Raw genomic sequence first — 26,504 nt, forward strand, 5'->3', positions numbered from 1 at the left:
CTAGCAAATACCTACTTCCTAAAAGTGGTATTTGCAAACACAGAATATTAAAATAAACGTTACTAAAAGATGTATTTTATTATTCTGAGCCCAGGCATACTAAACTCAAATATCTACCATGTTCTCTGAGTCTGCTAGGAGTATAAACATGTAACAATCCAGCAGCCCATTTTAGCCTATGGAGAACAGGTAGCCTTGCAATAGTGAAAAACGAAAATGGCTGTACTTCACTATTAGGACATGCCACACACATCAAGGCTTGTCCTACCTTTTACTTACAATGCACCCTGCCCGTGGGCCTACCATAGGGGTGACTAATATGAAGACAAAGAAAGGTTTAGGGACTGGCAAGTGGGTGCCCTTGCCCAGTCAGCATGACAGTACCAGACTGCACGCAGGTTCTGCAATGGCAGACCTTAGACACATTTTACACGGCTGCTTCTGTGGGTGGCACAACCAGTGCTGCAAGCCCACTAACAGCATTTGGATCACACGCCCTGGGCACACTCAGTGCACTGTACTAGGGTCTGACAGTAAACCAAACATCCAATAAGGGAACCACTAATCAATACATCAATTTACAGTAGGGAGCACTTGCACTGTGGCACTGGACAGCAGTGGCACAGTGCCCAAAGCATCTATTACCAGAAAAACACATGAGGCAACAGCGAAAAATGTAAGGGAGACTCACGCCAATGGTGCCAGGTCTAACACTGACTAGTTTTCTTAGGAGCTGGGAAATTCCCAGTACAACTAAACTGCCTCCCTCCCAGTGGCTATAGTATACTCACTATCCGATTTGACTGCCAGCTCTTTTGGACAGTTAGGTGCTGTATGAACGATCTGTCACAAGGACCTCTGGAAATAAGTAAGCCCTGGGCAAATAGTGGTCCCTGGGGCCAGGGGGCCGCATTGGACCCCCTTTATTGTTGCATGTATGCCCCAGGAAGGTCCCCGGGGCTTCTGCTTGGGGGCTTGGCCACCCCAACATTCCATTTAAGTGCCCCATGGAGGTGACGGTCCATGGGGATACGGGCTGGGTGGGCCTCCCTGCATTCCAATTAAGTGCCTCGGGGAGGTGGCGGTCCACGGGGCTTGGCATTAGCTCAAGAGGGGAGTCCTATGAGCACCCCTCCTTCATGCCCGTGGGATTTGGCCTACCGGGGGGCTTTAAAAAAGGGTGAGTGGGAGACCACGCGTCTTTCTGGGTTGAGCCTGGGCAGCCATGAGCTGCTCTGTGAGGCATGCTGTATTCCGGTATGGGCCTGAAGGTCCGCCAACTCATATTTTTCATTGGATTGTGTCATTTCCAGGATTCAACTGGAGACAGTTATCAGTCATCCAGTTGGAAATTGCCAATATACCCATGGAGAAACGGACTTTGTCGGCTTCTGGATTAGGGCCGATGGTGAACATAAGCTGGGTGTCATCAGCGTAGGAAATAATTTCGAAGCCCAGCTGTTTTACTACTTTTGCCAGAGGAGCCATATATATATTAAAAAGGGTTGGGCTCAAGCAGGAGCCCTGAGGTACACCCTTATCCAGAGGCATTTTCCCCGATTGATAGGGACCCAGTATGACGGTTTGGGTTCTATCAGACATGAAGTGCTGCAGCCATTTCAGGACTACCCCTTGTATGCCTCTCTGCAAGCTTTGTGTGTGAGATGGTATCGAATGCCGCGGAGAGGTCTAGGAGAATCAATACAGCTGATCCACCTGCGTCTATCGTCAGCCTAAGGGAGTCAGTCACGGCCAAAATGGCTGTCTCCGTACTGAATCACGGACGAATGCCCGATTGTGAAGGGTCCAAGATTTTATTGGTTTCCAGATATAGGCTTAGTTGCCTGTTTATTATGCTTTCCAACAATTTAGCCAGTAATGGTAGCAGGCAAATTGGGCGATAATTGCCAAGTTCTTGAGGATCCGCTGAGGGCTTTTTCAGTATCGGTCGTACAAACGCTTCCTTCCAAATAGTTGGCATAATACCTGATTGTATAGACTGATTAAACAAATTTCGGATGGCTGGGGCACAGCTAGTGGCTAAAAGAGCCATGATTTTAGGAGGTTCGAGGTCTTTGGGTGAACCCTATTTAGCAGTGGACAGTGCATTAGATACCTCTTCCAGCGTGGTAAGTTCAAAGCAATCGAGGGTGCAGTCTACCATTTTTACTGGTCCCTCGGAATTGCCTAGAGATTCCGGATTCAGCGTGGCGGTAGATGAGAAATTGGAATAGATATTGGATATTTTTTCCTGAAAGTAGACTGCTAAGGAGTTACAAAATTCTTGAGTTTCCACGGGGGATTGTTTGCAGATTTGAAGAGATACAAAATCCCTTACTATGTCAAAGAGAGCTTTTGAGGAGTTGCTAGAGTGCTCAATTTGGGTCATGATGTATGTACGTCTGGCTGACTTTAGACTGAGGTGGTAACTGGACAATTCTTGTTTGTATTTTTGTCTATTCTGGGGGTCCTTACTCGCTCGTCAGAGTCTCTCTAGCTTCTTACAGATGGATTTTTCAGACCTCAGCCCCGCAGAATACCAGGGTGCTGATGTCCCCCTTTGGGTAAAGCCATTATTTATTGGTATTACAGAATCCAGTGTTTTCACAAAGGCCGTATTAAAAGTGTGCAACATTGTGGAGACTTAGTAACGCCATGTCTCATCTTGTAATCTCCCATAAGGATTAGCCCTTTTATGTGTGTTGGTACTCGGTAGGCTTTCATTACATCCTCCGAGCACTATTTCGTTAAATTATTTTCACCTGTCTGCAGTTGCAGGCAAGACAGCTCGTCTAAATGAGGGGGCGTGTCCTCTATTAACGTGAAAGAGTGGTCCGAGGCATCTTGTAAAGTACAACAAAATGTTTGCAATGCAATAGGTCTTGCATTTGCGAGAATTTAAGGTATTGTCATTTAAAATGCCAATAGCTCAAACTCTCATAAATGCGAGAGCTAATGCATTGCAAATGCTTGTTCTAGTGGGCAGTGAAGGTAAACAGCACAGTAGGCTAGAGGGCAGAGACCGCTTTTCAAAGGCAAATTCGAGAATCTCACTGCTAATGGGCTAACATTAACACTTCGTGGAAAAAGAAATTGGCATGTTAAAAAGACGTGATCTTCTTTACCAGAACCATGTGAGGAGCAATCTATGAACTGTCTCAGGAGACACTGGGAAAGGAAGAAAAATGTGCTGGCACCACTGATGTAGGTAGAACTAGGGCTGGGCAACACTGCAATTTGCCCTGCTTTGAGTAAGTGCAGCACGTGTTGCCTTCCAAGGGCTGCCAGTATACCATATGTCACAATTTGTTATGTTTGAAAGGTTCTCTTTGTTGGGACCTTCGCTTGGCTGCTGGAATGCAATCAACATTCTTGTGGGCATCACTCACCTTGGATCACATTTTGTTGCTGAAGGAGGAGCAGGCAGCCCAAACACAAGGTTTTTCTTTATTCAGTTAAGAAAACTACACATTTTTCTAGATCACTTGTGGAGCAGTTTTAAGCATTTCTTAAATCCCAGTTTCACTCAGGGCAAATTAAAACAAGCACTGACATGGCAAATGGGTTTGAACTGGGTGCCAGGCTTTTGACTTTGTCAATACTCGTTTTGGTATACTTTTTGCAAATATTTATGTTGGGGAAGTTACCGGTCCCTCGTCAATCTAAAAAAAAAAACATTGGCTAAAAGCAGAATAATGTATTTTGGTCTCACACATTGGGACACATTGTCATAATAGTTCCTGGACTGAAGGGAACTCGTATGTGTGTAGATGTGCTTGTTGTGAAAGGACAGAATGCTGTCACTCACAGTGAAGTTAGCAAATGGCTGAAGTGGGCTGAACCCTTGCCCCATGATGTATATAATATACTTGCTGCGGAGGGAAATGTGAACAACGCAGTAAGATACAACTGCACTGTATGAAGAGAGCTGGTTGAAAGCCCCTATAAATAGGTACATTATACATATAGTTTTAGTAAAATCAAAAGGGCTTGGCAAATGCCAGACCAGAGAAGAGGCTGATTTTGAGCCACTCACTTTTAAGTAAGTCTTTTCGCCTAAGCATAACTGACTGCTTTGCACCCCTTTGTGTCTGGATCTAGGAGACTGCACTCTGGGTACCACTTGGAGACAATAAACACAGACAGGTATTTTACATTATTTGGGGTATTTGAGAGCATTTTAAAAACGACAACTAAAATAGGATGTGTTTGATGCCCTCTGACATCTAGTGTGGGACCACAAATACAGAAATAGTGTTGGTAAACATTAATGCACATGGGAACAGTCTTCGCCATCTGCCTTTTGCTGTCCAGCACTTTACATATTTGCTTTTGGTGATCTGGGTTAATATGACCCGTTAGACGAAAGACTGGAGACCCATGCCTCTACACAAAGTGAACCCCAAGCACCAGGGGGAGCACAAGAAGAAGGCCACAATCTGGAACCAGGCCACACTCCAAAACTGTGGCAGAAGAGCAGTCTAGCCTGAACTAGGAACCAAGGGCAAACCTAAGGGGAAATTTAGAAGCAGGGACATCAGACACCATGAAGGCGTCAGAGCAATTCACTGATGGGAAAAACTGCCCTAGGTTTAGGCACACCTGGGTAAATACTACAAGAACGCCCAAGGGGAGCTCACCCCATGCATTCTTCTATCACAGTATGCCATAGAAGAAGACTAGCCTAGGCCTCCAAAACCAAGGCCTGTGGGGACTAGAAACATAAAAAATCTGAAGCTTCAAAAACACTGTCCCTGTAGTGAGCGGGTCCAACACTTGTCATGTGCCCAATCATGAACCCATGGACAGGCCCCACAAAATGTAGGGAGAGATGGACCACAAAATTCCAAGAAAAAGACATACATTAGTAGGTAAAACACACACAGGGCAGACCAAGATCCGTAGCCAGCAAGGAGGGAGTCCGCCACCAGAACCCAAATCAGAGAAGAGAACGGAAGCAAAAATGTCTAAACAGAAAACTTGCATCAGCCAGAAGAAGCATGCCCATAGCACCACAGATTCTCAGAGGAGCAAAGAACGAGAGCCGAAGCAGAGGACCCACCAGATGAGCAGCAGTCCAGGCCAGCATAGAAGCCAACTTTTTCAGCAATGACCAATCAGAGACTACAGACTGAAAAAGAAAGAACCATCTCAGAGTGTACCAACACCACAATGTCAGTACATTGTGGAGGCTCTAGTAAGACAGCCCTCAGTAATGGACAACCCACAGCCAGAGTCGAGAACTCCCATTGAAAAGCCTCCAACACGAAACTCAGTGGGAAGGCAACAGAGGCAAGCAAAAAACACACTAAGACAGCCAAAGCACACCATGCACAATGAGTCAACCAGAAATTGGATAGTTAGGGGCAAGGAAAGAAGTGAGAACCAGCCTAAGTCATATGGTCGGGCACTCAAACACCAAGAGTAGTGTGGAGCAATGGCACAAGGCAAAAGTGGTACAATCACCTAACACACAAATGAAACAATGACAATTCCCAGGAAAAAAAGGAAACTATACCCCAGGCCCGCAAAGAGAGAGACCAGAAATGAAGCCTGATTCCTCAACCAAAAAAGTGCCCAGTATGGGAGAAAGAAAAGGATGAAGTAACAAGTCCTCAACACTCCCACTGGAGCAGGGGGGAGGGTCCAACCAGCCTAATCAGAGCATGGGGAGCATTCTCAACTGGGCAAATGTGCTCCACTCCTGGAGAAGGTTAGTTGCCACCATAAAGCGCACAGGAAAACCTACCATCAACCCATTACCTAAACCAACTGGACGGGGCACACCCCACTTAAAAATGTGCAACTCCACAGAAAGATTCAAATGACTATCCATGGAGGTTACATGACTTCAGCTCTCGCAGCACCTAAAAATCAACATCTAAGGCAGAAATGCAAGTTGATGCAACAAGGAGCACACAAGCCCCAGGTCGAACAGGCGGGAAAAATAGCACACACAAAAGGGAACCCAAACATAACAGGGAAGGGGTACTGATCTGGAGCAAAAGAGAGGGAATAACATGACACTCCGCCCTTAAAAAACAAAGCCAAAAAAAGGAGGGGGTGGCCGAGATACCCAAGCAAGTAGGCAGCAGTACCACTAGCAGCCAACTTTGAGGTGCCAATTCCATGGAGAAACCACTGGAGAAAATTAAGGAAGAATCCCGCAAGCAACAAATCCAACAAGGAGCAAGTAGAGTCCTCAGATGAAGGAGAATCCCTGCAGCAGTCCCCACCACTAAGACATGAGAAGCCAGCACATGGGCCATGCCTAGCAACAGCAGAAACACACAAGCAATAGCCCACCATCAAACATCACCAAAAGGAAGGGCAGAAAGAGCTGCAAGGTGAGACAGAAAGGCAACGTCTCTGCCCTATAAGCATCAAACCATTGCCAAGAGGAATGATGGAAGACCATTCCAGCCTTTACCTTTAACACCAGGCACAGAAGAAAAAACAGGAAAAAAAGTCCATCAAAATCTCCACACCAAATATGCATCCTCATCCCTCCCGGCTCCCATGATTGAATTTTAAAATACTTTTTATTTTTTTCAAAATTCATAGTACGAGGGCAAAACAACTTCACTGCTACTAGGATGCTCATTTCGCTGTTTTGCATGGCATCACTCATTTATTGCTCTTGCTATCCTTGTCTATTTGTTCCTTCTTCACATCCCCACTCATCCTCCTGGCTTCCACCCATCTGTCGCTTCCTCACCCCATCGCACTCCTACTATACTTTTCAATGTTCCTTTTTTTTTATTATTAATTTTCGGAGGGTCCAGCAACTGTTATTTAATTTATGCCTCAGACATGGTCACTGGCTATCTCCTAATTGTAGATTAGACTTAAAAACACACGGGCCTCATTTATGAGGCCGTGCGTCACTTTTACGCCGCCGGTGCGTCACTTTTTGTGATGCATCGGCGGCGTAAAACATGCCTCCTGTTGCGCACTATTTACAAAGTGACGCATCTAAGCAGATGCGTCACTTTGTAAACCCCTGCGTTACATTATACCTGCATCAGGTATAATGTATGCAGTGGGGGCGTTCCCCCGCAAAAAGCCTCGTAATAGTGACGCAGTGAAATCTATGAGATTTCACTGCGTCACTTTTAGGACGCTGTTGCGTCAAAATCTTGCGCCTGCCTCACAGCAGGCGTAAGACTGACGCAAGCCCTTTCACATGGGGCTTTCCCCAAGTGAAAGGACGCATTACTGGAGTTGCGTCACTTTTGTGACACACTCCAGCAATGCGTCACTTTTGTGCTTACAGATATGTCAGAAATACTGACGCATCTGTAAGTCCTTGCGCAATGATGCGTCATATTGTAAATATGACGCATCATTGGTGTCGCAAGGAGGTCGCAATGAAAAGTGACGCATCGCTGTTTTTTCGCAGCGATGCGTCACTTTTCATAAATGAGGCCCCCAGAACCTTTAATTCAGGGGCACACGGTGTATATGCGTAAGGATGCACTGCAAAGGAGGACTACAGGGGACACGCAGTTTGTAGTCTTCACTTCAGGGGTACAGAGTGTGTATCCTTCATGGGGCACGGAGTATGTATACTTAGGTGGTGCTGTTTTTTTTTTTACTTTAGGTGCTCGTCAAGTGGCACTGATCCTGCATACGTCAGGGAGCACAATGTGTATTTTCAGGGAGCTGTGTGTTCTGGGAGCAAACAACATGTTTACTTCAGAAAGCAGAAATTATGTTTACTTCAGGGACAGCAAAGTATGTATACTTCAGAGGAACTGACTGCGTGTATACTTCAAGGGACACACGTAGCAGATTCTTCAGAGGGACACAGGCTGTGCACACTATAGGGAAACTACTTTTGTGTATGTGCATACTTTGCGGGCTCAGAGTGTGCATACTTCATGGACACTGGGGGCAGATTTACAAGCCTCTTGTGCTGCCAGTGCCTCACTTTTTATGACGCACTGGCAGCGCATTTCTCTGCCCCATATTTACAAGGGCAGGAAAAGCCACCCTGCATGGCTTTTCCTGTCCTTGTAAATATGGGCCCTTTACACGCAGCACTTTGCGTGAAAGAGGTGTTCCATGGGTGTTGCTGTGGGTGTTCCCACGCAACACCCATGGAACCAGACACATTTCCAGATTTACGAGGATTCGTAAACCTGGAAATGCATCAGTATGCTATGCCACCCTAGGGGTGGTGTAGCGAGGCACAACGAGGAGAAATGTTTTCATTTCTCCTCGTTTATTTCCTCTTTCAATGCGCGCTGCATTCTATAGCACGCATTGAAAGAGGAAAATGCCTTTAGTGATTGTTTTTGTGCAGGAAGGTGCCCCTTCCTGCACAAAAACAATCTCTCCATGACGCAGGCATCCTTGCACAATGGTGCAAGGGTGCCTGAGCCGGCTCATGGCAGCTGATGGGCGCCAGCGCAGGGGAGAGCACAGGAATGCGACATATCCTTGTAAATATGTCGTGTTCCTGTGCTCTGAAAGTGCCGCAGTGTGTCGAGGCCAAAGGGCTTGCGGTGCTACGCTGCGGCACTTTCTCGTAAATCTGCCCGTGTTTTTGTATGTGTGTGTTTCAGGAGATAGAGCTTGTACACGCTAGGTCACGGCCACGCAAAGTGAGTATATTTCAGGGAGCAGAGTGTGTACAGGGGGTACAGTACATATATGTGTGCCAGTGTGTACTTCAGGGACTCAGAGTGTGTATACCTCTAAAGCCCAAAGGGGCATATTTGCCAGCCCCTTGCGCCGCCGGCAGGTCAGCTTCCCATATTATATGTGACGCATTAGCGGCGCAAGGGGCTTATAAATAAGCCCAACAGTGCATCGATAGGTATGGGGGCGCACGTGTGTCTGCGAGCGTCTCTCTGTTTCTCAGGGCCAGTGTGTCCGCCTCAGGGGGGCGCACATGCAGCCCATGAAGTGAATGTCCAGGAGAAGGCCCTGATAGCACATTCTGCACACATCCGCGCCATGTTTACAGCCAGAAGAGCGTCGCTCAAGTGATTCAGTGGTCCGCAGGAGCCGCTGCTCGCGCGTTTTTATCACGGTATTGTGACAAAAACATCTCTGCTACCACTGCTGCAAACGAACGAAAAAAAATAAAAATAAAATATGATATACCACATAAAACATTTAGAGGACCCTCCCCCCCCTGTTTTATTACCCGAATGCCCTGCTTAGATAGATTGAGCCGAGAAGTGAGCTGTTTCTATAACAACACAGTGTTTTTTTCTGTACAGTAGCATTCATTTAATTCGGAGGCACTCATAACTCGCGTCTTGGGACGCTGATGTATGTCCTGCGTAATCTGTTCTGACTAAAGAGAGAGAGTTTGCGCCCTCTTGTGGTCACAGGACGCTTCTAGAATATTGATATTCGTGGATTACTCAATTAATTACATTGCCATTAAGCGTGTTTATATTTGAGGAGACCTAACCCGGGAGAGCAGTGGCTTTTTGCGCTTTCACAACGAAAGAGAGGAATACATACAGGCACAGTAATGAGCACTGCTGGGAATCGGGGCATACGGCATTGAGTCAAAAACTGAAACGGGTAGATTTAAAGGCAGCGGCCTTATTCGTTTTCAAGCAGCAAGTCTCCGGGAGTAAATGCAGATACACCCACACAAATGTTGTGACACATCGTGACTCTTAAGACAGTATTGTATTGTATTGTAAATGCATTTAAATTGTGCTTACTACCCCTGACGAGGAGTCGAAGCGCCTTTTTCGGCGAGTAACACGCTACTCTGGAACCCATAAAGAATTAGTGGTGAATTAGTATAGTGAAATATGAAAGTAATTTGAGTGGTGGATATTAGTCAGTTATTTGGATTGAGATGGATAGTGGAGGGATAGAAGAGGGAGAAAGGTTTGCATTTATATAGCGCTTGCTAAAATGCATTCCATGGTATAAACAATTGTCGGAAAACACAATACCTGTCCCGACATAAGCAACAGCCAGGGAGCTGGCAGCTGTTGCCACTCTCAGCCCTTACCAGGTCCCACAACACACTCCTTGTGAGCAGGCCAGTGGTAGAGCCTGGGGACAAAGGGCAAATGCGCTTTCAGCCCAACATCAACTCATAAACCTGTGGGCACAATCACAACTGTGGTAAAACATGGAGAAAGAAAACAGTTCCTAAGAAAGTCAGCCTTCTGTTCCATAATTCCCACCACAACACGCAGGCAAAACACAAAGTAAACACAACTTTGACTGCTCTCATACACCTTAAGAAACACTCTGATCTCTCCCACAATCATGAAGGGGTCATTAGGGTAGGAAGCAATGGTGCTGTAGTAGAAGGACGGGTGCAAATAGGCCAAACCCGGAGGATGAGAGCTGAAGCAGCCCCAGGGGCGTAGCTTTAGAGGGGGTGGGGGTGGCAACCCCCCAAATAAATACAGTCTTGGCCCTAGAGGAAGGCCTGGGGGCCCTGAGTCAAGTCTCTTATGCCTTTGTTGGTTATTCTCTACCTCCTTATTTGTATTGGAGCTTTTAACTTGTTATTTTTTTAAGCACTGGTGCAGGGGGCAAACATTGTTTTTTTACACCCTTGACCATTGTGTTGCGTCATCTACTGGATAGTTATGGATTGACCATATTTGCCTCATAAAAGACCACCTGCTGCAAAGTTCAAGAAAAACGGACTCAACCTAAAGAACATTAGCAAACTTCAATTTGTCACATTTTAGTTGGTGACTTCAGTATCCAGAAGTTAAACTTGATCCTAATGAGGTGAAATATTTATCCTCGCAGGATTAGTGAGTTAAAATGAGTAGTAAAAATTATTCTGCACACAGAACATGTGCATATGAGCATGATCTGCCTTTCCTTGCCGCATAATATAATCAGGCGTGTTGCAAAATTTGTTGCCTCATTACTGCATAATTTCAGTGCTCCAGGTTTCCCTTGCTGTGGGTGGACCAACAGTATTTTCAGGATTAGGCATAAGGCTTGTTTTTGCTTTCCACCGCTACAACGCTGGCACCCTCTTCGCCCTCAGCTCTGGATGCCATGTCACCTGCCACCTAGTGTCACCGAAGGATACCCATGGAGCTTTTGCCTGCCGTAACTGCAACCATGCCTTCACCCACACTAACATGCAAGCTCCCTTTGCCGCCCAGGCGACCAACAGCGCACCTGACCAGATCAAATGCATCCTCCTCAACGTGTGATCCCTCCAAAAACACACCACAGAAATCTGGGACCTCCTCAACGCATCACAATCGCCATCCCCGCAAGCCTCAAATTCACCCACAAGGACTGCACCAACCAGGAGTCATTGTCATCGTCCACAAGAAAACCCTCTAACTGACCACGCATTTAAACAACCCAATGACAACCATGGAACATCTCCACTTCCAGAGCCAGATCAACCCCAAGACCTCCCTCCGCGGCACCCTTGTCTACAGGGACCTCACCCACCGCTCACCACCCCATCATGGACCTCAACGCACCCCAGGCTCTCGCATCCACTGAGTACATCCTACTCGGAGACCTCAACTTCCATCTAGACAACCCCAGTGACAAGAACACCTCCTCCCTACTGGAGAACCTCACCAACATCGGACTCAAGCAGTTAGTGGCCACACTGACCAACACAGCCGGACACATGCTCGACCCAGTTTTCTCCGCCAGAGGGAACAACACCTACAGCCACCCCACGAGCTCCTCTGGACTGACCACCACCGCGTGCAATCCTACCTTCGTCACGCCCACCGTACACCACCGCCCTCATCATCCCCTCTGTTGCAGCTGGAACAAGGCCACCAGAGGACATCTTGTTGACCTCCTTGGCACGACCACCCTGCCAACACCAACAGACGCCAACACCGCAGCTCGTAACCTTCACCGATGGATCTCCAACTGCACCGACACTCTGGTACCCCTCAAGAAGACACCAGGCAAGCGACACTCCAAGAAAGCCAGCTGGTACACTTCCGCCCTCCTCAAGTCCAGACGCACCAGCCGATGCCTCGAGAAGAGATGGAGGAACAACAAAACCCCAGACACCCATGCAACCTTCAAATCCATCGTTAACGCATACCACCTTTTCCTCAAAACCACAAAGAAAACGGCTTTCCAAGACAGAAAAATGCCAACGCACACAACAGCAAAGAACTCTTCGCCATCATCAAGGAGTTCGACCCTACCAAGACCTCTGCAACAAACTCAACACCTTCTTCAACCAGAAGATCAGGCAGATCTACGACAGCTTCAAAACACAAGACCCCACCACCAAGCCCACCACCAGCGCACGCAACCACGCCGCACCCCAGTAGATCATGCTCTACTGGACTCCATTCACCACAGACGACACACTCAAGACCATGAAGAGCATCCACTCAGGAGCCCCATCGGATCCTTGCCCGTACCACATCTTTCACAGAGTAGCCACCTCCATTGCCCCCCCAGCTTCGCCTCACCATCAATGGCTCCATCGAGCCCGCCCTCTACCCAGACGACTGGAAACAGGTCGAGATCAACGCCCTGCTGAGGAAACCGTCCACCGACCCGACAGACCTCAAGAACTTCAGACCCATCTCCCTCCACCCTTGCACAGCTAACGTCATCAAGAATGCCATCAAAGCCCAACTATCCGAGTTCATCAAAGTGAACCACGTGCTGAACACCTCCCAATCGGGCTACCAAAGCAAACACAGCACCATCAGCACACTCCTCACCGCCACTGGCTACATTCACTTCCTCCTCGCCTGCGTAGAAACTGCAGCCCTCATCCCACTGGACCTCTTGGCCACATTTAACACTCTGTTCCACCACACCCTAATCACGAGACTCCATGACGCCGGCATCCGTGACAAGGCACTTGACTGGATCCACTCTTTCCTGACCTGCCATACACAGAGAGTCTCACTGCCTGTTCCTCTCAGAACCTACATAGATCAGCTGTGGAGTACCCCAGGGCTCCTCCATGAGCCCCACCGTCTTCAACATCTACACGGCCCCCCTCGCAGCCATCGTCAGAAGCCACAGACTCAACATCGTCTCCTATGCCGATGACACCTAGCTGATCATCTCCCTCACCAACGAATCCACAACCGCAAGAATTTATTTTTGCAATGGAATGAAGACAGTGGCTACCTGATGCAAGACAGCTGCCTCAAGCTCAACTCTGACAAAACTGAAGTACTCATCCTGGGACCCACCACCTCAGCGTGGGATGACTCCTAGTGGCCCGAGCCACTAGGAAGCCCTCTCACCACTATGTACCACATACGCAATCTTGGCATCATACTGGACTCCTCGCTTTCAATGAACCGCCAAATCAACGCAGTATCCTCATTCTGTATCCACACACTCCGCCTACTTCGAAAGACTTTCAGATGGCTCCCCACAGAATACAGAAAGATGGTCCCCCACGCATTCATCACCAGTAGACTGGACTACGGCAATGCACTACACACTGGTGCCACTCAGAATCTGCTCAGGAAACTACAGAACATCCAAAACGCTGCACCCAGACTGGTCCTCAACATCTCCCACAGCAACCACATGACACAACACCTCTGACAACTCCACTGGCTCCCTATCAAGAGAATCACCTTCAAGCTCCTCACACATGCCTACAAAACTCTCCATGACGCAGGACCAGAATATCTGAATCACCGCCTTGCCTTCCACACACCCGCCAGACAACTCTGCTCCGCCCAACTCACCCTGGCCTCCGCCCCACAGATCCACAAGACCAAAACCAGAGGAAGATCCTTCTCCTACCTTACCGGCAAGACCCGGAACACCTTGCCTCTCCACCTCAGGTAATCTGCATTGTTGACACAGTTCATGAAGGACCTGGCTCTTCCACTGACCTGCCATACCCAGACGGCTCAGCAGCCCCCCTCCTCAGAGCCTTGAGACCATCACAGTTGAGTAGCTGTGCTCCACAAGCCACCGATTGATTGATTGATTGATGGTGTTAATGTTTTTTCTTAGAAAACAGTGAATGTACATGTTCAGGGATAGTAGGCCACAACCTTCACATTTCCAGACCCCACAGCATTCATAGGGGGCGTAGCTATCAATGGTGCAGCAGGTGCAGTGGCACCCAGGCACCAAGGTACCCAGATGATTGCTGTTTTTAGTATGTCACAATGGGCTATGGGGGCCAATATTTCATGACTGTGTTAGGGCTCATAGCATCCTGGCGGTGCCACTGCCACCCATCACCCCAGGCTTTTCATCCACACAACAGAAGCCAGTGTCCTACCTGAGCTGTGCCTTCCTGCCAAGGAGACACATAAAGGGCAACCTCTAGGTGTTGCAGGCTCCAGCATGTTTTGTAATTACCACTTTATTTAGTTGAATTGTTTCGTGCCAACATACTGCCTTTTGGTCTCTTAAGAGTGCTTTGATGCATGAAAATGTACAGAGGCTGAAAATGAGTGTACAGGGGAATTCCTGTAATAAAGGGAGTTATCCCATTGACAGTCTGTCATAGGCTTTGGGTATTTATGGCCTTTGCTGTCATTTTGTGTAATGTGTGTTTTACCATAAGCATTTTATTTCTCATGCCAGTTTATCCATGCCAGGTATTCAGGGTGACCACATAAAATACATTCACATATGTTGAATGTAATTGGAACTCATTTACATAGTCAGCACCAATCGTGAACATCTGGCATTGACAAGGCAGTCTTGGGTCACTGTTAGACGACTTTGAAGACTGAGCCACAAGCAATAACAACTGGCACCGTCAGGGCTGCTGATCCAGTAGAGTAATACATCCCCTTCAGGGATCTGTTTTTGATCTCTCGGTCACTGATTCAAAACTCAGCGGATCCTCCCAGACTTTTATTCTTCTGCAATTAAGAAGATGAGTACCGTTGAGTAACACAATATTCATCTGTTATTCAGCGCTAGGAAGCCCCAGGACATGAATGTTCAGTTACAAACACACATTTGGTGTTATAGCAACACAGATAATAATGAGAGCAGAACCTATGAAACCTTTTAACACCGGATTGCCCTTGCCTCTAGGAACTAGAACAGAGCAGTAACTTCAGAGCTGCACCACTTTGAGCAACCTTTAACCAGTGCAGCAGAACAAAGGTGAAAAGAAAAACAAAATGGGTAGCCTGCAGCAGGTCTGCAAACTTTTCAAAACAAAGGGCCGTATTTATGGGACCTTGCAACAGTTTTGTGCTGCCATTGCGTCACCTTTTGTGACGCAACAGCAGCATAAAACATGGACCCTGTCGCGCCCTATACACAAAGTGACACATCTAAGCAGATGCGTCACTTCGTAAACCCCTGCACTACATTATACCTGCGTCAGGTATGATGTATGCGGGGGAGGGCGTTCCCACGCAAGTAAGCCTCCTAGAAGTGACGCAGTGAAGTCTATGAGATTTCACTGCACCACTTCTAGGATGAGAATGTGTGAAAACCTTATGCCTGCCTAACGTAGGAGTAAGGGTGACGCAGGGCTATATTAATAGCCCTCCCCCTGCATTGCTGGAATTGTGTCACGCTTTTGAAACAACTCCAGCAATGCGTCATTTTTGCGCCGACAGATACGTCAGTAAAACTGACGTGTCTGTCATTCCTTGCTACATGATGCGTCATACAGTAAATATGGAGCATCCATCATGTCGCAAGGAGGGCGCAATGAAAATTGACGCATCGCTGTTTTCACGCAGCGATGTGTCACTTTTCATAAATGAGGCCAAAACTATTTAGGGGCATATTATGAAGGGCCTTAGCCCCACTTTTTTGGCTTTAAAAGCCAAAAAAACGGAGATAATGTTTTGGCCCTATTTACAAGGCAGGGCTACATGCATTAGCGCATGCTAGCACCTTATTACCAACGCCTCACTTTGCATCTTTAATGAGATGTAAAGTGGGCGTTTCCTACTAACACAACAAGGGAATCAAGAAGTTACAGCACTACTCCCTATCAACAAGCTGGCCCAGGACACCAATACCGACGTTAGAATCCACGCTACCTGCGGATAATGCCGAAAGCTAACGTCTGCTAAAAAGCAGACTTAGCTACACATATGATGGGAGGTGGATTCTATGGCTGAATCCTCATCTCCCTATTAGCAAGGATTACCTGATCGCTTCCATTGTAGCGATGGATTTCCAGCGATGTGCGCGGATTTTGCCGCTTACGCCGGATTTAATATCGCCGTGGAGATATGCGTTGTTGATAACGCGATATCTTGGCGATTAAATCCAGTGATAGCCGGCGTTAAACTAATCCGCACTACTTCCTCTCAGCGATGTTTATAGTTATTCTTTGTTGATATGCCCCTTTGTGAGTGAGGTAGGGCTGTTGCTTTGTGGTGAACACTGGCTAAGAAGCACTTACCAACTAATCCTCAGTTTTTTCAACGAAACACCGTGCACCCGACCCAACTTCAACTCCTGCATCTCCGTAGTCACCACATGGATGAAGATAACCAGTGCTCAAATGGGAATAAAATACTCCAGGAAACCATAAACTGGGGGGTAAGGAGTGACAGAGGAAAGGGGGTGGAGTTATGATGAGCAGACATGAAAAAGCAGAGTCTGACAGTCTACTTATACATTTATTTAAAACAAATATTCTGCAAAGAATTTGGCAACAAGAACATATGTGACAGTAAATCTGTTCTAGAGCACTTAATTGGTCACAGAGAGGCTGTATTTTAAAATATCTTACAGGGTTAAGACACCTGCTGAAGAGATCATTATGTGGCAAGCTATTTCGAGGGGATTATAATAGCGGTAAGATAACTCTAGAGGTTAATACAGGTCTGGGTTAGATCTGTGTTTTGTCCAGTCACAGTTCTGACTTATAAAGTAGTATAGAGGGTTAACATACCTACTGGAAAGCACATCATGTAGCATGCAGATCACAAATTAGTTTTTTATGTAGCTAGGTAAGTGGACTACCGGTTTTGATACTGATATGTTTTTGTTGCTTATAGTTCATAAGGTGCAATCCTTTTTATGTAGCACAGCGCTCTATTTACCAGCATTAAGGAGCTGCATGCAAACTGTAAGTCAAAGGGATAGATCCTAATTGTTTTCTTGATCTGTTGTTATTTTAAAACTGCAAAGAAGGGTTCCTTTGGGAAGTATTAAAGTCTTGTTAGTACAGACAACCACAATTACTGTGTTAGGTTTTATATCCTGACTTTGTGCTTCTCCCGACCGTTCACTCTTAACATATAATCTGTACTAGCATGGATGATATGTGATTCCTACTCCCTGTAAGTTATACCCCTTATTGTCTTATGTGACAATTCCTGTACATTGATTTACACACGTATATGAGATTTACACACATGTGTGATTTATTGTGCCTCTGTGTGTGATGTTAAGCACTCAGACACCCTTAACTGGGATGAGTAGCACTATAAAAGAAAAAAAAAGTAGGTGCCATTTACATCAACATTTATGTAATTACTCATAGAGACAAATACATTATGCCTTCTTACAGTGCAAGCACATCTCTGACATTGGAACACCTGCCTCCAAATCATAGTTTTTCTTAAGTACTTCTGAAGTGCTAACATACTGTGTGCTTTTTTTTCCCCATTCCTTTGGCTTCTAGGTGTTAAGCTCCAGGTAGCTGGCGTCCAGTATTACACTCACGGTCTGCACGTTACTGCTTTGAACGTAATGCAGACAACATGGAAGCGCTGCTGAATTGTGTCCTGGTGTCTGAAAAGGACACCAGGGCAAATTCAGCATGTTTCTCTAGGTCAGCTGGAATCGGCCAGCAAAGCCAGTGTTATCCCCCGACTTTTCAGGACTGAGACAAACTGTTTTAAACTCCCAATCTAGATTCCGCAGCAACCACAGCACCGAGATGGCCCTACTTGCCACCACAGACTACATCACCACCCTCCTCGACCAAGGCCACATGCCTTGATCCTACTCAACCTCTCCGAAGCCTTCAACACCGTCTCCCACCGCACACTCGCCGCCAGACTCCAAGACGGCGGCATACAGGGAAGCATCCTCGAATGGCTCTGCTCCTTCCTCATCGGCAGGACCCAAAGGAGCAGAGTACCACCCATTTTCTTCGAACCCACAGAGATAAACTGCGGAGTGCCCCAGAGCGCCCCAAGGATCGCCACTCAGCCCTACGTCTACATGGCCACCCTCGCTGCTATCGTCAGACAGCACAGACGCAACATAGTCTCCTAAGCCGACAACACCCAGCTCATCCTCCCCCACACCAAGGACCCCGTCACCACCAAACTCAGCTTTTAGGAAGGAATGAAGGACATCGCATCCTGGATGAGAAGCATCTCTCAGAAGCTCAACTCGGAGAAGACAGAGGTCCTCGTCCTCTGACCCTCCTTCACCACATGTGACTCCGCAGCCCGCCCAACCCCATCGGCCACGCCCACAACCTCGGCATCCTACTCGACTCCTCCCTCTCCATGACCCTTCAGGTCAACACCGTTGCCTCCGCATCCTTCGCAAGACCTTCAAATGGACCCCCTCAAATCAAGAAAAACTGTCACCCACGCACTCATAACCAGAAGACTGGACTACGGAAATGCACCCTTCACCGGAATCAACAAGTCTCTGCTCAGCAAAGTCCAGACCATACAGAACACAGCAGCCAGACTCGTCCTCGGCATCCCGCAACATGAACACATCACACAACACCTGCAAGACCTCCACTGTCGCCCCGTCGAGAAAAGAGTAAACTTCAAGATACTCACCCACGCCTTCAAATACCTCCACAACACCAGACCCCAATACCTCAACAAGAGAATCTCCTTCCACGCACCCAAGAGAAACCTCCGACCTCGCCGAAACCCTGCGCATCCACAGAACCAGAACAGGCAGCAGGGCCTTCTCCTACATCGTGGCCAAGACCAGGAATGGACCATGTTTTACGCTGCTGTTGCGTCACAAAAGGTGACGCAATGGCAGCACAAAACTGTTGCAAGGTCTCATAAAGTTGTGCCCCCATTTTCAGGAAGACACTCAAAACCTGGCTCTTCGACTGAACGGAGCTGCTTACACCCCCAGCCCCAAGCGCCTTGAGACCCTCTTGGGTGAGTAGCACTCTTTATACACAAAGGGGTAGAGAACAGGTCATCCCCCACTCATCATCTCATATACAACATTGGACCTGTTCACGCAATGAATCTCCTCCTCAGATCCCTACCCATCTATTGTGATTTCTATAGGGGCTGCGGTTGCAACTAAACCGTCTAAATTTTACGGATCTGGGTTACCACAATTAACAAAAATTATTAAAAAAGTTATTTAAAAAGTTGCGTTGATTCCAACTGGTGTCACCCCCAGGCACTCCCTCCCCTCAAGTGAAGGAAGTACTTCCAGTAACTGAACAAATAGAAAGGGGAAAAAATGTGTGGGGGCTGGTGGTGCCTCATGGGAGTAACACCATGGGGGTAAGCAGGAAGGTACTCACCTGCTACTTTAGGTTCTCATCATTAGCATCCACCAAGCCCAAACGTAAATTGTGAATGTGAAAAAGAAAAGAAAATGAACACTGGTGCTAGGATGTCAAACACTGCGTATACATCTGTAGGGAATCCAATGTAACGCAGGGTCAACCCCACAAAGTTGAAACTGAGTCAGATCACACTGGCTAGTGGACTTTTATTCAGTGCTGTGTGTCTGCTCATATAAAAGCCATATAAAAGCCGACATGTTTCATTGCCCAGATAAACTCACGTCAATTTCTTCAGGGCGTGGGTCTGTCACTCCACCCTGCACCAATTATCTGTTGTTTTAGTGTTCCGGGTTATGGCCCCTTGCGGACATACCTGTACCCTCAGTTGAGTATGTGCTTAGTCACTATCTCACTGGTAATCACGTTCACTGCCAACGTCAGTCGTGACCTAGTAGGTGTGCAGCCTTATCTCAGCACCTGACTGATTGAAACTCAACACAAACAAAAAGGAAGTGGTACTCTTCAGCAAAGACATCTCACTGTGAGCATATCACCTGGTAGCTGGCAGATCTAATATTCACACCCTCCCTCACAACCCCAGCCAAGTACCTCTGAAAAGTGATTGACTACCAATTTACAATGACCAACCAACACACGCAGCTACCTTCTCCTTCTTCCATGCCCCAGAATCCTCAAGAAAATATCAAAATGGTCCAGTCAACACTCGCAGAACAGTCACCCAGGCCTTCATAAATGTAATGATTGATTGATTCATCACTAGCAAGATGGACTATGGCAGCGCACTCTATGTCTGCATCACCGTTCAACTTACCGGAAGACTTAAGAACGTACAGAACGCAGTGGCCAGACTTACTAAACTCACATCACCCCGCACTTCAAAGACCTCCAGTGACTCCCGGTTCCCAAACAATCACTCTTGAAAACTTCTCACTCACACATACAAAGCCTGGGCCGGTCTGACTGTAGCAGACACCAGGCGTTTCCCCGGTGGGCAGCCAGGTCAGGGGGCAGTTTTGGACCCCTGGGAGGGCCTGTTTTGTTACCGAGGGCCGGGTTTGCTGCAATAACCTCTAATACCGCTGAAACTGAGAACACATTGACCGTGCCGCATGTCCTGAAGCTCACTGGTGAGAGCCCGCTACTGTCTGTCAGCAGCCCACCGTGACACTGGATCTATGTGTCGACCTTGATAAAGCGGGGAGCTGGTAGATGCCCCGTGCCGTAGAATCCTGGGCCTGTGCCATCGCTGCCGAAAGGAGCACCCGACACTCAGCAGAACCTTCAGCTTCCACAGTGAGTACCTGTTACACCTTCGGATTCCTGGCCCAACGACCTGCTGGACCTTAGTCCACTTCTCCTGCTGGAAAGGCTACCGTGATTTCCTGGCCCCCCTCCCCTCTGCCTATCACACTGCTTGCATCTCAGGCGGAGGTGGAGTTTGCTGCAGTGCCTGTCCCCAAGATGGCGACTGGGGCCAGTCCTGACTACCGCCGCGGGGGACTCCTGAGGTACCTGGGCATTCCCAAACTGAGCTGGTGGGACGTTCCATGGGGTCAAGTATCTCTCCTGATCTAAAATCATTGGTTATCGTCCTGTTCTGGATCAACCCTCACCCGACCCCGCTCATGCTCACCTTCCAAGGCACTTGACTCTGACATCTTTCCATCGGCAGCTGAGACCTAGACATTTTGACTGATTCCCGGTGGAGCTACCTCGCGAGCTAAAGGGGAGATTGGCAATGGATTTCCCTCCTTGACCATCACCTACCCAGCTGGTCTTTGGGCAAACTCTCCTGCGTCTCTCTACTGGACTTTTCTTTCTTCTCCTCTTCATCATACACCCTACCCCCACCTCTCTACTCTTCTCCTCTTTCCAGCTATTGACCTTTGCCCTCACCCGTCCTTACTCATAGTTCCCACCCTGTCTATCTACTGGACTTTCTTCTGGTAACTTTCCCTCGTCAATTGAGACCTAGCAATCTGACTGATGCCCGATGGAGCTACCTGTTTAGCTATTGGGGTGATGGGCTATGGATTCCCTCCTCGGAGGTCACCTACCCAGTCAGTCTTTGGGCAGACTTCCTTTCATCTCTCCTGCCGTCTTTTCATTCATCCTCCCCCTTCCCCTCCCCCTCCTCTCTATTTGTCTCACCTTTCTTTCCTCTACCAATTTGTTGTGCAATTTTTGACGTAATGTGTATTTGTTTTCATTTTCTGTAACATTGTATAGCCTAATGTAAAGTGCACTGATACCTATGGGTCTAGCCAGCACTAAATATAACTCATAAATAACGTTCCTCTGAACATCTGTTGGACCTTTAACGACGTCCGATGGGCGTCAAAACTGTTTGTACTCACCTCGATACATGAGCAACCTTGGCTGATGCCCGGTGGAGCTGTCATATGCAGCTAAAGAGGAGTCTGGCCCTGGTTTCACCCCCTAAATCGTCACCAACCCAGCCGGACATCTGACATTGTTTTCCTCGTATTTCCCGTTGGTATTCCCTCCCTCCCCCTCCTCCTCCCCCTGTGACTCTTTGATTTAAATGATGTAACTATGTAACCTGCAACTCGCTGTAACTCATGTAAATGCTCTGATACTTCCGGGTCTAGTAGCGCTAAAAAAACTTTTCAAAATAAAAAATAAATAAATAAACGGCCCCCTGTAACAAAAGCGTCTGAAACCGGCCCTAGCAAACAGCTCGTCCCCCTCCCCTAGGGCCAGCCGAGCTGTTTGCCAGGGCTGGTTTCAGTTCCCTGTCCGGCCCTGTTCAAAGCCATGCAAAAACTTGGCCTCACCTACCTCAATAGCTACATCTACTTCAATGCACCCATCAAACAACTCCGCTCACCGGATTTCTGCTCACACACATCACTCACATACGCAGAACCACAGCCAGCAGTCATTCGTTCTCTGACCTCACTCCCAGAGGCTCGAACAACCTGTCTCTACATATTAGAGCAACCTCCTCAGTTCCTTAGTTCCACAAGAAACTGAAGGTATATATACACCATAAAATCAAAAAGAGGGGGGCAGAGGGAGCTACATAAAGGCCCAGTGACTCGTGCTCCCGAAAAGTACTCTACAACCAATGAGAGTCACTGGGGCATATTACCAAGCAATAGCGATAATTATCGCTATTGCTTGGTTAGAGACAAAATGTTACCGCTGAGCTGCGGCGATTTTTACTGCAGATAAACCTTGGTATTACCAAGGTTTATCGCAAATGCGATAAAAAACGCCCGCAATGCATCAATATCTCTGAAAAGTCCGCGATATTCATGCATTACCGAGCTAATGCTCTTAGCCATGTTATCCACCTCCCATTAGATAACATGGCTAAGAACTGCTCAGGGCAGGTGTTAGCTTTTGGAGATATTCGCGCTTAGCGCGAATATCTCCAAAAGTTGGTAATAGGAGATAGCGATGTTAGCGACTGTTTCCAGTCGCTAACATCTTGGCACGCCCACTTTGCATGTCATTAGTGATAAATATCACTGACATGCAAAGTGGGGCCCAAGATGGTCGCTATCTCCTACTAGCTGTCGCTAACTGGTGTTAGCGACAGCTAGGTAATAGGGAGATATTTTTATCTCCGCTTTCTTGGCTTTTAAAGCCAAAAAAGCGGAGATAAACCCCCTTGATAATATTCCCCACTGTTCCTATCAGAGAGAAACTTCTCTCTGATAGGAACAGTGACTCTTCTTGGTTGTAGATATACATACCATAACAAAACACTTAGACCCTCTACCCTCACCCCATCAAAAAGCCACAAAAGCTTCTGGGCTGCCGCGGACATCCGGAGAAAGTTTAAAGTTTAAACAACTATAAGGGACATCGGCTGTGCTGAACCTCCCATGAAGAGCTGGAAACCTTCTCTTTGCAAGTGTTTCCAGCCCACATCGTGCTCACCTCGTGATATCGACTCTTCACCAGGTGACTGTGTGAAGTGAGCCAATATCATGTGACACATGGTCATACCGTGTCAGTTGGCAGTTCTGCTGCAGGTTTCCCAGTGCCATGAAAGGGAGGAGTGTGGTTACTCCTAGGAAACACTACTGCAATCCAGTATAGGAGAGATAACATTTTGAAGCATTGCATCTTACAAATCTGTTACATTTCATTTTTTCAACATGTAAATAAACCAGTTTAGCTAAGTTAAACCTGTAGGCATTGCTGCAATCGAGTGGAAACCAGTCAAATGACATTTTCAGTAGCTATCTTTGATCCAGAACTGGGATTCCCCGAGGGCTTTAGGGAATTATCCTGACCATCCTAGGCACTGGAAGTAGGCATGCAAGGAGTGTCGTAGCACACCTAAAATAATCACGGTGGCGTTTGGAAGGTAAATGAGCAATACAAATGCCTCTATGTTTTGTTTTGTTTTTACCTTATCTGCTGTATGTTCGAAAACAGAGGCCAAATGTCAGGTTATGTCTTCTGTCAAATTGCTGCTTATTCTTTTAACATGGATATTGGTGTTTTCTTTCTTGACTGCAAAGTGTTAGTACTTTGTAAAGTGAACTATGTGACAATCTTGCTGGGGTACAGAGAGTGTAAATAGAAAGGCTCTAAGATGTCATTTATTCTAACACATAATCAAATTTAAACAAGCATCCTGAGACCGGTTTTGGGCTAACATCATCAGCCAGGCTAGAATCCAGCTAGAATCCAGTGGCAAAGTGAGCAAAGGACCCACGCCAACTTAGGGTGAGCAAAGCAAACGTAAAGAGGTGATGGACGGAGCGCTGAAACGTTTCAGACAATTTACCCCCAAAGCGATCCCAGGATGCATGTTTCAGGTTCCAGGAAGAACTGGCTTGCCATTTCAGGCCGGACTGTTCCCATGAGGCACAGGGTCAAGACTAATTTGCATATAGCTGGGTCTAAACTGAGGTGGGGAAGTGAGCTAAAGAACAATGATGGGATCAACCAGATCTGTGACTGCGGGTGAGTATCCGAAAAGTTTCAGCACTCCGTCAATCATCTCCTTGTTTTTGCTTTGTTCACCATTGTGTAGCAATATATGTGTGACAGTATGCTCCAAAGTGCCCCACCAGCTATGTACCAAACCTTTACCACTCACCTGCTGAATGGGCACGGCTCATTTCCTACACTTGTTCATAGTATAACTGTGGTAAATAAATAATTAATTACCGGTACTATTTTTGAATACAGTGAATAAAACAGATAGCTCAATAAATAAGAGACAGGATTCGAGGTATCTGAGTCTAACAGGCTTTAATCAAGCATAAGGGAAGGGACAGGAACGGGATAGCCTGCACGGAAATGGAATGGATGGCAGCTGCAATGCCTCATTGACAGTGCCACATATATATAGTATAATACATTACATTACATTGCATACAATAGGCGTAGCAGTAGGCGTAACTCGTAGCAGTCGCGAAAGATAAGCATAAATGGGTGTAACAAGAAGGTGTGTACAGGGCGTATACATAGACATGTGATGTAGACGTCACAGAAATGTCATGAGTGGGCGGAAACATGGAGGGGGCTACCTGAGCAGCTGGGACCTTTAACCTAGTGGTGCGCGCAAACGGGCAATGACGTGTGACTAGGGAGAACTGGGGGCTATGACTTCCGCACTAGAAGAGGAGACTAAAGTCTGCAGGGTCAAGACGACATGTACCTATGGCATATCTGGTATCTTGTGTTTGGAGTACATGTTGATAGAAACTAAAAGCTATCAGGGCAGAGGCTACTTGACTCTAAGGCTGGTGCATGCATATATTCTTCGTGTAATGCGTATGCTATGAATATTCTATGAATATTAATACAGTAATTCTCTTGCATGGAGACATAAAGACTAGACTATAGCTGAAGCTGTTTATACGGTTCAGTAGCTAAGGAATGCAAAGACGAGGAGCTGAACTGATAACTAGAAGCATAACATACTCTTGGCAGACAGGCAGGCAGAGCCAGGCCGGGCCGGGCACCGCGCTGCGCGGAAGTAAGTGAAGGGTCAGGAATGCAGGTGGGGGCTGTATCGCTCCTCGGAGCGGGTTCAGAAGACTGGAGCTTGAATCTGATGTCCGGGCCCTTTTTGAGGCCTAGAAACGGGGACAATTCAATGAATTAACGTGTACACTGTAAAACATGGCAACATAGGCCTAATACTCGTTGCTTTCACGAGAACTGGAAACTGACATACTAGAGTTGGACACAACTGTAATTGCGTCTTTAATCGATCATAGGGGGATATATGCATATCGATCATGCACGTATAACATAGAATGGGGAACACGTAGGCACATATAACATGGCAAAATTTACTTTTCCACATTCCCTCCTTGTGCCCTACGTCAGGAAACATCAATATTCATGATACCATCTATCTGTTCATATAGCATCATTTGCTCGTCTCGAATTGTCTTGGAACGGGACTTAGGACTAGGAATACAAGAGGTAGCACACAAGCCGCAAATCGCAGGGCCACATTGTAAACAGAGGCAGCAACTGAATATGATCATTACTGCTATACCTATAAATGACAATACCTTCCATCCCCAGGCAGATATGATACTCCAGAGCCAACCGGACCATGTCCAGGTGCCTGGATCTTGGTGTAACTGATGGGCAATTTAAGAAGTCTGGTTATAGCTGAATATACAGACGGTGCGTTATTAGGAATGAAAATGCAGCAACTAGATCCGATGACTCTACAAGCTCCTCCCCTATCGGCCAGTATGACGTCAAGGACGAGACGATTTTGGAGCACGACAAATCCAATAGCAGATTGCTCTTCAGTTAAATTACCTAGAGCGGAAGTAGTCTCATTCACTACTGCTTCAAGGGTTCTGGTTAGCCTACGTATTAACTTACTATTCTGGACAGGACCTATGAAGAAAAAGAAACCTTTATTGAAGTCTTGATATTGTTCTAGAGCAGTTTCAGTTTGATCGACAATTGGGGACTCAGTCTCCCTTCTATGTCTAACGTGTACTAGATGTGTGTTTCTGTGATAATCGGGTGGGGCTAGATAAACTGGTGGCAGTAGGAAGGCAATGTAACATGTTCCATCCCAATCGAGGGGCAGACGTATATATGCGGTCTGACCACACACAAAATAAGAATG

This window comes from Lissotriton helveticus, chromosome 5_1 (assembly GCF_964261635.1).
Source record: "Lissotriton helveticus chromosome 5_1, aLisHel1.1, whole genome shotgun sequence".
In the NCBI taxonomy this organism is placed as follows: Eukaryota; Metazoa; Chordata; class Amphibia; order Caudata; family Salamandridae; genus Lissotriton; species Lissotriton helveticus.